Source organism: Podarcis pityusensis (genome assembly GCF_964106645.2).
Source record: "Podarcis pityusensis genome assembly, chromosome: 3".
NCBI classification, from domain to species: domain Eukaryota; kingdom Metazoa; phylum Chordata; class Lepidosauria; order Squamata; family Lacertidae; genus Podarcis; species Podarcis pityusensis.
This window is the reverse complement of record NC_138026.1, coordinates 98,221,521-98,232,459: the sequence shown is the minus strand read 5'-3', so window position 1 is coordinate 98,232,459 and position 10,939 is coordinate 98,221,521.

The following is a 10,939-nucleotide window of genomic DNA, read 5'->3' as shown; positions in this document are numbered from 1 at the left end:
AATATCTCACCTACACAGAGTGGAAAGTGAGGTCAGAATGACATGAAATATAAAAGGCACAGATGATCTGTGACATTCTATGGAAAAGCTAAAAGCACAAAAGATGAATGCACAGTGAGTCATTTACAACAGCAGTCATAGGTCTTAAAACCTGTCTTTTCAACTGCTTTGCTGTTTTAACACCTTTGGCCATGTTAGCACTGTGCAATTGACTGAAGTTGTGAAAGGGTTACTGTGCTTACATCTAACAGTTTTCAAACTTTTATTTACCATGATCCATCTGAGATCTCAGTGTATCACAACTTTCTTTGTTTTACAAATCAATTCATGTATGTAACTTATTTAAGTAACTATACTTTAGTCTTTCTAATTCAATGGATGAAGAAAAATAAAACAGCAACATTCCATTACGCCCCTTCAGCACTGAGAAAGGCCTCTTTTAACTGGACTCTAGGCAGTGTTGGTCTGTTTGATAATCCAGACCTGCTTAAAACAGCCTTGATATATTTTCCTATTAAAAAATCAAATAGAGAACTAGGTACGGATATTATTGACTGCTTCACAGCCTTTTTGTCGTCCACCTGAATGAGACTCATGCTCCAGAGTTTGAAAACCTCTACACTGGCATGGTACAAAAATATCACAAACCCTTTTCAGCTCCTTGCTAATTACCATTCACCCCTTTGAATCCATGTGTATATTATATCTGCCAAAGGCAGTGGGGGAGGGTCCTAATCCACAAAAACTGCTACCACAATCAGGATTGCAATCTTATACACACCTGGGGGTAAGTCTCTTTGAACTTATTGACGCTTACCACTGATGAGACATCCTTAGGATTGCAGTGTAAATCTGTTTAGTCTTTAAGATGCTATAAGATCCTGAGCTATTTGTCTTCTGGAAATGATCCATAAGGCAAGATGAAATACATATCAAAGCTTCACATTTCATAGCTGAATAGCTTTGTGCATTGATTGGGTTAAAATGCTTTTCCGGTAAAAAAATAAAATAAAAAAATACATAGCATACTTGCTGCCATGCTGCAGCTTTAACACGTATGTGTTTGTATTATTAACATACATCATAAATGATCAAATTTAATTAAATATATACTAACAAATATCAGTGATTCTCTTAAAAATTATTTTTTCAAACAGAAAATGTCTGTATCACATTTGCTGTTTAAATTTATCGCAATTTGTTTCCAGGAGAATGAAAGTTCATAATAACATATATTGGAATAAATTAGATAGTGACATATCTCAATCTCAGCCAAACAATACTGCTGTGTCTCCTTCCTGAATTATGTATGGGGTTTGTGTGTCTCCTTGTTGCAGCATTCCCAGAAGCTATGTGAAAATATTTGTGAAATGTAGCCTTGAATTCATAATGGCCTGATTCAGACAATTTCCCAAAGCCTGGACCCATGCCATGAAGTATTTTTTAAAAAACAAAAATTCGCAAACCATGATTAGAGCTTTTCCTCCAGGCAGAATCAGAAACCCATGCTGAATCCCACTGGGGAAGGCAGAGCCATAACTACGGGAGGGATATTGAGGTTTTTTTGCCCTGGGCGAAGCCTCCAGAGGGGCATCATTGAGGCTCCCAGCCTGTATGTGCATGGGTGGGTGTGCCAAATTGGGTCTTTGACTTGGGTGAAATAAAGCCTAATTTCACCCCTGGGGAAGGGCTGCAGCTCACTGCTAGCACATCTGCTTTGCATGCAGAAAGTCCCAGGTTCAGTATCTTCAGGTAGAGCTGTTAATGGTTCCGCTGGAACCATGGAGAGCCCCTGCTCAATGGTCTGATTCAGTATAAGGCAGACTTCTATGTTCTATTAAGTTCAATAAATTGCATTCCAAAACAAGGGTCCTTCAGAGTACAGCTTCAATTATGCTAAAGGATGCTCTTGCAATATTTTTATGAAGCCGGGAAGGCTGTAATTCTACGCATGGGTATTTGGAGGCAAGCCCTTCTGAATGCAGTGGGATTGACGTTCCAAGTCAGCATGCATAAGGTTGTGTTATCTGTGTGTTGCTATTATTGCCTACAGCTGTGGTCCTGAACTCATTTTCTTGGAAGTAAGTTCTTACTGGATGAAGGCCCTTATGTTAATTATTGTTATAGGTTAGCACCTCCACACGCCCATGCTCAGCTGGCTGGAGCGTGGTGCTGACAACATTAAGGTTGCAGGCAGTGCTATTTTTCTAGGAAAAGAGGTGCCAGAACTCACGAGGAATGTCTCCCTTGTTCTCTTATAATGGCAATAGCACCCACCTGAGAGGTGTCGGAACTGAGTTCTGGCTGGAAAAAACCCTGGTTGCAGGTTCGATCCCCGTAAGGGACAGCTGCATATTCCTGCAATGCAGTGGGTTGGACAAAATGAGCCTCAGGATCTCTTCCAATTCTATGATTGTATGTGATTTCTATGCGTGTGTGTGTGTGTGTGAGAGAGAGAGAGAGAGAGAGAGAGAGAGAGAGAGAGAGAGTTTGGGATATAAGGTTATAATTCTGTTGTTTAAATGCTTTCAGACAAAAGTTGTTCCAACCACAGATCACATGCTTGGGCAGAAATCCTAAATACGCATACTCGGAAATGAAATTTGCTTCAAAGTAATTCCTTTAGGAGTGGCATGTTGAAGCAGTAATTGCACCAAGACCCAGAGCATGGCCATAGCAATTTGTTCAAACCTTAACTGCCACTCAGTTAAAAATAGTTTTCAATTTCACAATGTTGAGAACATGAATCGCACATTTCAGATTGTCTTTGAAAGGAAGAACTTAAAAGGTTTCTTGGTTACTGTTGCATTGCTGCAGCTGGGTAATGGGTGAATCACTGACAATTCTGGTTATAGTGACCTTACAGAAAGGAGGATTCTCTTACATTATTAGCATCATAAATAGGCAGTGCCATTAGACAATGGAATTACAAAAACAAAACTTTACCACATATACCTGTCAGGTTAGATTAAATTGTAATTGTCAACTTCAAATATACAGCTTTAAACGTCTCCCATGCAACAGAATCTCAAGTGTGATTACTGTATTTTTTGCTCTATAAGACTCACTTTTTCCCTCCTAAAAAGTAAGGGGAAATGTGTGCGCGTCTTATGGAGCGAATGCAGGCTGCACAGCTATCCTAGAAGCCAGAACAGCAAGAGGGATTGCTGCTTTCACTGTGCAGCGATCCCTCTTGCTGTTCTGGCTTCTGAGATTCAGAATATTTTTTTTCTTGTTTTCCTCCTCCAAAAACTAGGTGCGTCTTGTGGTCTGGTGCGTCTTGTAGAGCGAAAAATACGGTACTCAAAAGTAAGCCCTATCTGAGTTCAATCTGACTTCTTTCCTTGCAGGTGTGCTTAGTATTGCAGTCTGAACTCATAAAAAAAAATTGATTTACCATGATGGGAATGAGTCACGGCAAGTCTTAGCTTTGCACACTCCCCACCCTTCCAGTAGATATTTGAAAGCTTTTAGTCCCATTTTTATTAAGCACAGCTTGTCTTTTATTTGAACCTGACAAACTGTGGTTAGCCTTAACCATAGTTTGTTCATAAAGATTAACCACAATTTAGAATTTGAACAGAAAGCTAAGCTGCCGTTGATACAAAATAAGTGAAGTGAAAGCTTCTGATCTTATTGGAGGAGGAGAGGAGAATGGGGAGGTGCACAACCCCAAGGCTCACTTAGATTAATTCCCGTTCACAATAAATCACAGTTTAGCACAACGTCTGAACACAGCTGCTTTGTCATTCTGCTTGTATCTCTCTATTTATATGCTTCAGTCAAACCTTTATCACTGGACATTGCAACTTCAGTTTCATAGACTGGTAATTATTAACTGCAAGGTAGTTGCTAGCTCAGTTGGTAGAGCATGAAACTCTTAATTTTAGGGTTGTGGGTTCAAGCCTCACATTGGGTGAAATATTATTGCATTGCAGAGTGTTGGATCAGATGTCCCTGGTGGTCCCTCCCAGCCCTACGATTCTGTGAAATCTATGTGCTTTTTTAGACTGCAGAAGAGGGTTCAGTGGGGTTGGAATTTTTTAAACATGGTCATTGTAACCATGCCTTTAACTGCAGGTTAATGTGCAGACTTTAACAGGCAATAATGTTTTATTTCCCTGTGAAAATCTTCACTGTGCTGTGCTGGCTGGGGCTGATGGGAGCAGTTGCAGCCCAACACAAGCCACACGAAGCCCCCAAATGAGCTGTGCTCTTGTCCTCAGGTTCCTTCTAGTGAAACACAAATAGAGCAGACAGCCTTGGGGCTGTCGTTTGGAACAAATCTAGTTTATTAGCCTTTGCAGATCCTACCAGGCAGATTTACCTAGCATAAAAGAAGTAACTTGCAAATAAGTACCCTCATATAAGAATTTGTTGATGCATAAAGCCTAGGACTGCCAACTGACAGGTGGGGGGGGGGTGCCAGGCTACTCTGATACATTTACAAGTGTGTAGAAATCGGCCTCCAAAACTTTTCACAGCCTGAAAATAAACGTTATCTCCGTCTGGTGTCTGTACATAAGACTTCTGTTAAAGATTATTCAGTGCATATCTAACCCTATTAAATATACAGGCTTGCCAACAGAAAGTTATACTAATGACATTTTCCGGGGGGGGGGGGTGTTTTCAAGAATACCGTATTTTTTGCTCTCTAAGACTCGCTTTTTCCCTCCTAAAAAGTAAGGGGAAATGTGTGTGCGTCTTATGGAGCAAATGCAGGCTGTGCAGCTATCCCAGAAGCCAGAACAGCAAGAGGGATTGCTGCTTTCAGTGCGCAGCGATCCCTCTTGCTGTTCTGGCTTCTGAGATTCTTGTTTTCCTCCTCCAAAAATTAGGTGTGTCTTGTGGTCTGGTGTGTCTTATAGAGCGAAAAATATGGTATTTTTTAGAGGTTGTAGAGATGCAAAAATGGCAAGACAAAAGAGCTATCCCAACAATGTAGGTTCATACCAATTTATCAAGCGATAGCATTGTGCACCTCATTTGAGCAAAAATGTCAAGAGAGCTGGGAAGATAAATTTTTTGATTTCAGAAGTTGATTAAGATATGCGAGCTGTTGTCCCCAGTACTTTGAAGCCCAGAACTTTAACTGGGAAAAGGAGGAAGTAAATGAAACAGATAAAAAGCACAAAGCAGTCCCCCCCCCCAAAAAATAGCATGAGAAAAAAAGATTAGAAACCTACACAGAGGCAAACAAAGGAGACATTTCTCTTAACAATCGGCATGTAGGTTTTTGTTTGTTTATTCTCTGACCAGTTTTTCTTGTTTCATCCTCTATTATTTCCAGGTACAGTAATCTCAAAAAACACATATAAGATAACAATCCCATTTAAACCAACCAGTAGAGTAGGCTTCCCCAGCCACCAGCCTCACCCCAAGGATTCCAGACAAAGAGTTGTTTAAAACCAACATCATGATTATTTGAATAACACAATCCAGCCATCCTCTTAACTCCATTTTCTCGATGCACCGCTTCAGATCCATTTACATCCACTTCCGTCTTCATAATCTCCCACAAGGGCTATCGTCCATTGTTAAAGCACACGTCTCAAATATCTGTTTTGCCCTGGTAATGCTGGGGGGGATGTTTCCCTGAGACTTTAGTTTCAGTACATTTCTCAGCACAATTCAAAGTGTTGGTGCTGACTTTTAAAGCCTGTTACAGGAATTCTAAGGTCTCACATATATAAATCGTATGTTCATAAACTTACAAGGCAATCACATTCAAAGTATATAAATAATAGTACAGGAGAGCAATCCTGAAGCCATTTTGACTCTTCCAGTGACCTCAGATATTTTCTGCAGTGAGGAAGAAAATAGGAAAACCTATATTGCGAAGTTTTTAATGTTTGATGTTTTATTATGTTTCATATATGCTGTAAGCTGCCCAGAGTGCCTGGGGAAACCCGGCCAGATGGGCAGGGAAATAATAAAAATATAAATAATAAAAAAATACAATTATTATAATTATTATTGTAACAACAATAGCCAAGCCTTTTTTGGCCTGAGGGCCACATTAATCTTTGGTCAGCCCTCTAGGGGCCACATGCCAGTAATGAGCATGGCCAAAAGGGCACAGGCACCTCACACTCTCACACAAGCACAATCATATGCCTCGTACAGGAGAAATATAAATGCAGGGCACACCTGTTATGTACTGAAGTTCTCACCCTGGGCCAGCAGGGGGATACTGTAGATAGTTTTCACTCAGGTCCACGTCAGTTATTTTAGGCGGGAAACCCTGGGTTGTTGTTGCTACAATGTTGACAGACGGCTGCCTATAAAAGCAGGCCGGCTGAGCTGTTTGCTGCTCAGTTCTGTTCCAGCTTACAAAATAAAGAGCTGCTTTGGAGAAATCGCTGTGTCGTCTGCTATGTCAACCCACAACTTAACAACACCCACCCTCAGTGGATCAATGCAAATCAGGTCACCCTCTCCTCTCATCAATCGCCATTTTGGGCACTGTGATCTTACACGATTTCATACAACGTTTTCCCCCTGGGGGAAAATAACACATTTTGGGATGCCACACAAGATCATGGCCCCCCAAAACACACTATTTCAAGGGAGATCATGGTACGAAATTGCCTGAGATCATGACACCAAAAATGGCTGCCATCTTCCCACAAAAAAAAAAAGGGATGTCCTGTTTTTTTCCAGGACACTTATGGGGTATTATATTTTTGAAGTGCTACAAGATCCAAGAGCAGCAGTGAACCCAGACTGGTGCCCCCATCCTCATGCATCAGCTGTTGGGGGCGGGGAGAGTTGAATTCTGCATTGTTCTGGTGCACAAGCGGTGCAATGGCTACACATCACTAGGACTAACCCTGGAAAATCACAGTTCTAAATGCATGGGGAACCTATATGGATACAAAAGACCGCACATGGGAGGTATTTGCCATGAGTTTCCACCATCTTCCCCCTCCCAATGTTTATATTAGCGTAACTGTAGGGCCTGAAGAAAAATCGCGTCAAAATGGGTTTCTCACTTTTTCAAAAAATGGAAACAACGGGGTGGTTCACAAACACCAATGAAAAACTGCCAGGTAGTCAGCCTTCTTTAATCTCATTAATGCTGGAGGCCGCGAGGAAGAAACATTATTAGATTAGGGTGACCTCCAGTCTGCAGAGCACAACTTAATCATAACATTTCTGTGAAAATCATTACAAGGGATGGCAGGCAAATGAAGTCAGGCTAATTAGAACGTTGCCAGGCCACTTAGCGCTGCATAGCACACATACACTTAAAAACCCAACAGCAAATTTACGGAGGGTGGGTTGGAGAAACTTGTTCTAAACCACAGTGCTCTGGAAAATATTAGTTCTTACCTTCTTTTAAGCTAGAGAGAGACAAAGAAGATTTTTGTCACAACAAATAAAGTGGTAGGATGGTGTCAGGAGTCAGGCATAGGTCAGCAATCAAGCAATCAAGCACCCAATGTCAGTGATGCTAACACTTTATTCAAAGAAACAAAACTAGCTCAGTCCTAGTGCTCACAGCAACCCATCCCAGGAGATCTTGCCCAATTGAATCAGTTGCGAGGACTGAAGGTCCCCGCCTTCCCATTGCTCCCTAAAGCTCCTTTCTCAGTTCCTCAGAAGGCTAAGGTTCTGTTCTATATCTTGTGGCTCTGCCCTCATCTCGTTCTGACCACACATTGTTGTCCCATCACCAATCCCCTGGCTCCGAACCTTCTTCCTTTGGGGGTTCCCCTGTGGGTTCCCCAGCTGGTGTCTCCCACCACTCCTTAGCATCCAGCCACTCCATGACAGATAGAGCCTGTATTGGTACCGATGGCTTGCAGCCATCTCACTCCAACTGCTACTGGTTCTAGTAGTGCTCCAAAAAGTACAAACAGGCTCTTCACTTTAAAAGAGGGTGCCTAGCTCTGTTGTCCATCACCGTTCCAAACAAACTGGTGGATAAATTTGTGCAGTGGCAGACCTTGGGTTCTAAAATTTCAGTGGCATAGGATCGCTGCCTTTAGAACCTTATAGCTGCTATTCTGTTTTGTCATAATGAGAGCTTGATGATAGATTGCAACAATGGAATCCTAAGACTGAACGACACCAGCAAGCTGGCAGAATGATAGATCTATTGCCTGCATGCCTCTAGAGCGCAGCCAAGAAATGGGTGCCTAGATTCTACCTGCCTGCCACAGCACAACCTGGTTTCGGCCGTAAGTCTCCGTGTCTTGAGGACCCAGCTCCAGAAGTTGCTGTATGATTCCCATCACCCCTGGCTGAGACTGAGGAGAGTTGAAATTCAAAAGATCTAGAGAGCCACAAGTTCTCCATCTCTTCTTTAGCTTGTACAGTGCAAAGGTCTGGGGCTCAACGACAAGTGGCAGCAGTCATTCCTCATCTCCTGAGCCATAATAAACTTAGCTTGAAACCAGTGTTACAATTTTGGGTTAATACATTCTTCAGCCAATTCCACAGCCTATGGAGTATGTCTAATTAATTTAATCATCACCCTTAGCAAGAGAGCATATTAGCTGCATGACCTCTCAGGATATCAGGATTAGCAGATTGCATAGAGGAGTTGCAGGGCACCGAGGAAATTGAATTAGCAAATGCTAACGAAGCTGGGGACTTTCCACACTCGTGAGCATTAGGGGGTTCTGTGCCTTGGGGATCAGGGACACCAGGCGTATTCTTTGCCAGATTGTGCCATGTGGATACTTCCTTAGGGATGGGGAGAAAATATGCATTTGAGTTTTGTATTTATTGAGCAGCTTGTGATTCAAATGACACATACACACACAAAAATTCAAATGAAAATGCATACTGTTCCAGGAATCAATCGGCAGTTTCAGAATCAGCTTAATAAAGGATTTTAGTGCACCTGATTCTGTCTAGCATAAAAATTCTACTCTGATTTATGCCCACTGAATGAAGGTAGGTTAACTCTTAAATTCCCCCGCCCTCCTGGATCTCAGAGGCATGCCAATAATCCGCAGTAGTGTTTTGACGCCGTTGCACTGCTACTAGGGCAGGCTGTCTTCAGCAAAAACCCATATTGTGGCAGGACAGCAGCAACACAGATGAAGATGAGAGCTGAGGTGAAACTTTATCCTTACCTACGGCTACTTCCTACCCCTGCATCAATGTAATGTCATACCTTGCAAAAGAGGTGCTATAATTAAAACCCTTCACACCATTTACTGAAAACACCTCAATACTGCTTTAACTGTCATGGTTTTACCCTAAATAATTCTGGGATCAGTAGTTTGCTAAGGGTGCTGACAGTTGTTAGGAGACAACAACTCCTCTCCCAGAGCGATAATTCCTGGAGTGGTTTAGAGCTGGGATAGCTCAGTCAGTACAGCATGAGACTTAATCTCAGGGTTGTGGGTTTGAGCCTCATGTTGAGCGAAGGAGTCCTGCGTTGCAGGGGGTTGGACTAGATGACCCTCGTGGTCCCTTCCAACTCTAACAATCTGTGGTTCTATGGTTTAACAAGCAATGCCTCTTCCCAAGAAACTTGGAATTGGCCCATGGGCCTGAATCTAGGGCACGATCAGGTGCCTCTGCAGCTGCCTCAGATGGCTGGGGGAGCATAAAAAAGGAACCTGCTAATTAGCAAAAAGACCCAAAGTTTTCTGATGGTTTTTTTTAATCAAAAAATAAGACATTTTAACCAAGCACATTCCAAATTAAGATGAGGGCAGGAGCTCGCTCATCACAGCACAGGAAAGGAGGAAAAGATGCTGGTACAGCAGCGGCAAACAGCAGCAGAGAGATTCAAGAAAAAGTTATAAATTGGAGGGTTGGGGAGGGAAACTCTTAAAGCACTTCTTCCAACCTGAAATATGAAATGGGAGAACATTCAGTGCAGCCCTGAGGGCTATTAATATGCAGAGAGGTTTATTACAGTCATCAACTGTGTCCCATTTATATAAAATCCAGTAATTATATTATCTTGTCTGTGCACCCAAAGCATGCCACCCACTGTTCAGTGTTGCCGTGTTGTGGGCATGGCTCCAAAGGTTTTCTGGCTGCCAACTATGTTCAAGGTAGGCAAGAGGTGCAAGGTCATGCATTGGCTCAATATATTGGACTTTGACTGTAGGAAAGCTGAACTGTGGCTACAAGGCAAAATAAATAAATAAAATGCTAGTACAGTGTTATCATTTTGTTCTCCAGTGCAGTGGTGGGAGTTCTCTATAATCCTCGTGAATCTTTTTAAGAGTCAAATTTAACATTGTTTGACCCATGCATCTCTAAGAGCAACTTAAATGTTCTAGCTGCACAGCACCATCCTGGGACTTGCTACTTGGACACAGTCAAATGTGACACAATGTTCATTTATTAATTTTACAGTGGTACCTCGGGTTAAGTACCGGTACTTAATTCGTTCCGGAGGTCTGTTCTTAACCTGAAACTGTTCTTAACCTGAAGCACCACTTTAGCTAATGGGGCCTCCTGCTGCCACTGTGCCGCCAGAGCACGATTTCTGTTCTCATCCTGAAGCAAAGTTCTTAACCCAAGGTACTATTTCTGGGTTAGCGGAGTCTGTAACCTGAAGCGTCTGTAACCTGAGGTACCACTGTATTTATAAAAATACTGATAGACCGTTATTCTTTTTTAAAAAAAAACAAACCAAAACAAACCATAGCGGCTTACAACCATTGTACATAAAACTATATAAAATGTTAAAATCAGAAATCAGATAACTGTTGTATTCTTACTCACCTGCATAAGCCCAATGGCATAGAAAACTTTTCAGCAGGCATTTAAAAGTTGGAATGAAAGGTTCTTGCTGAATCTCTGCTGGCGAGTATTCCACAATACCGGGCCAATGAAACTAAATGCTTGGGTTTTTTGTTGTTGTCAAATGAGCCTCACCAACTTGGGGAACAACCCATGATGCTCCTCTGTGACTGAGCTGGAATGTAAGCGTTCAGGTGGTCCATTGAGGTACCCTAGA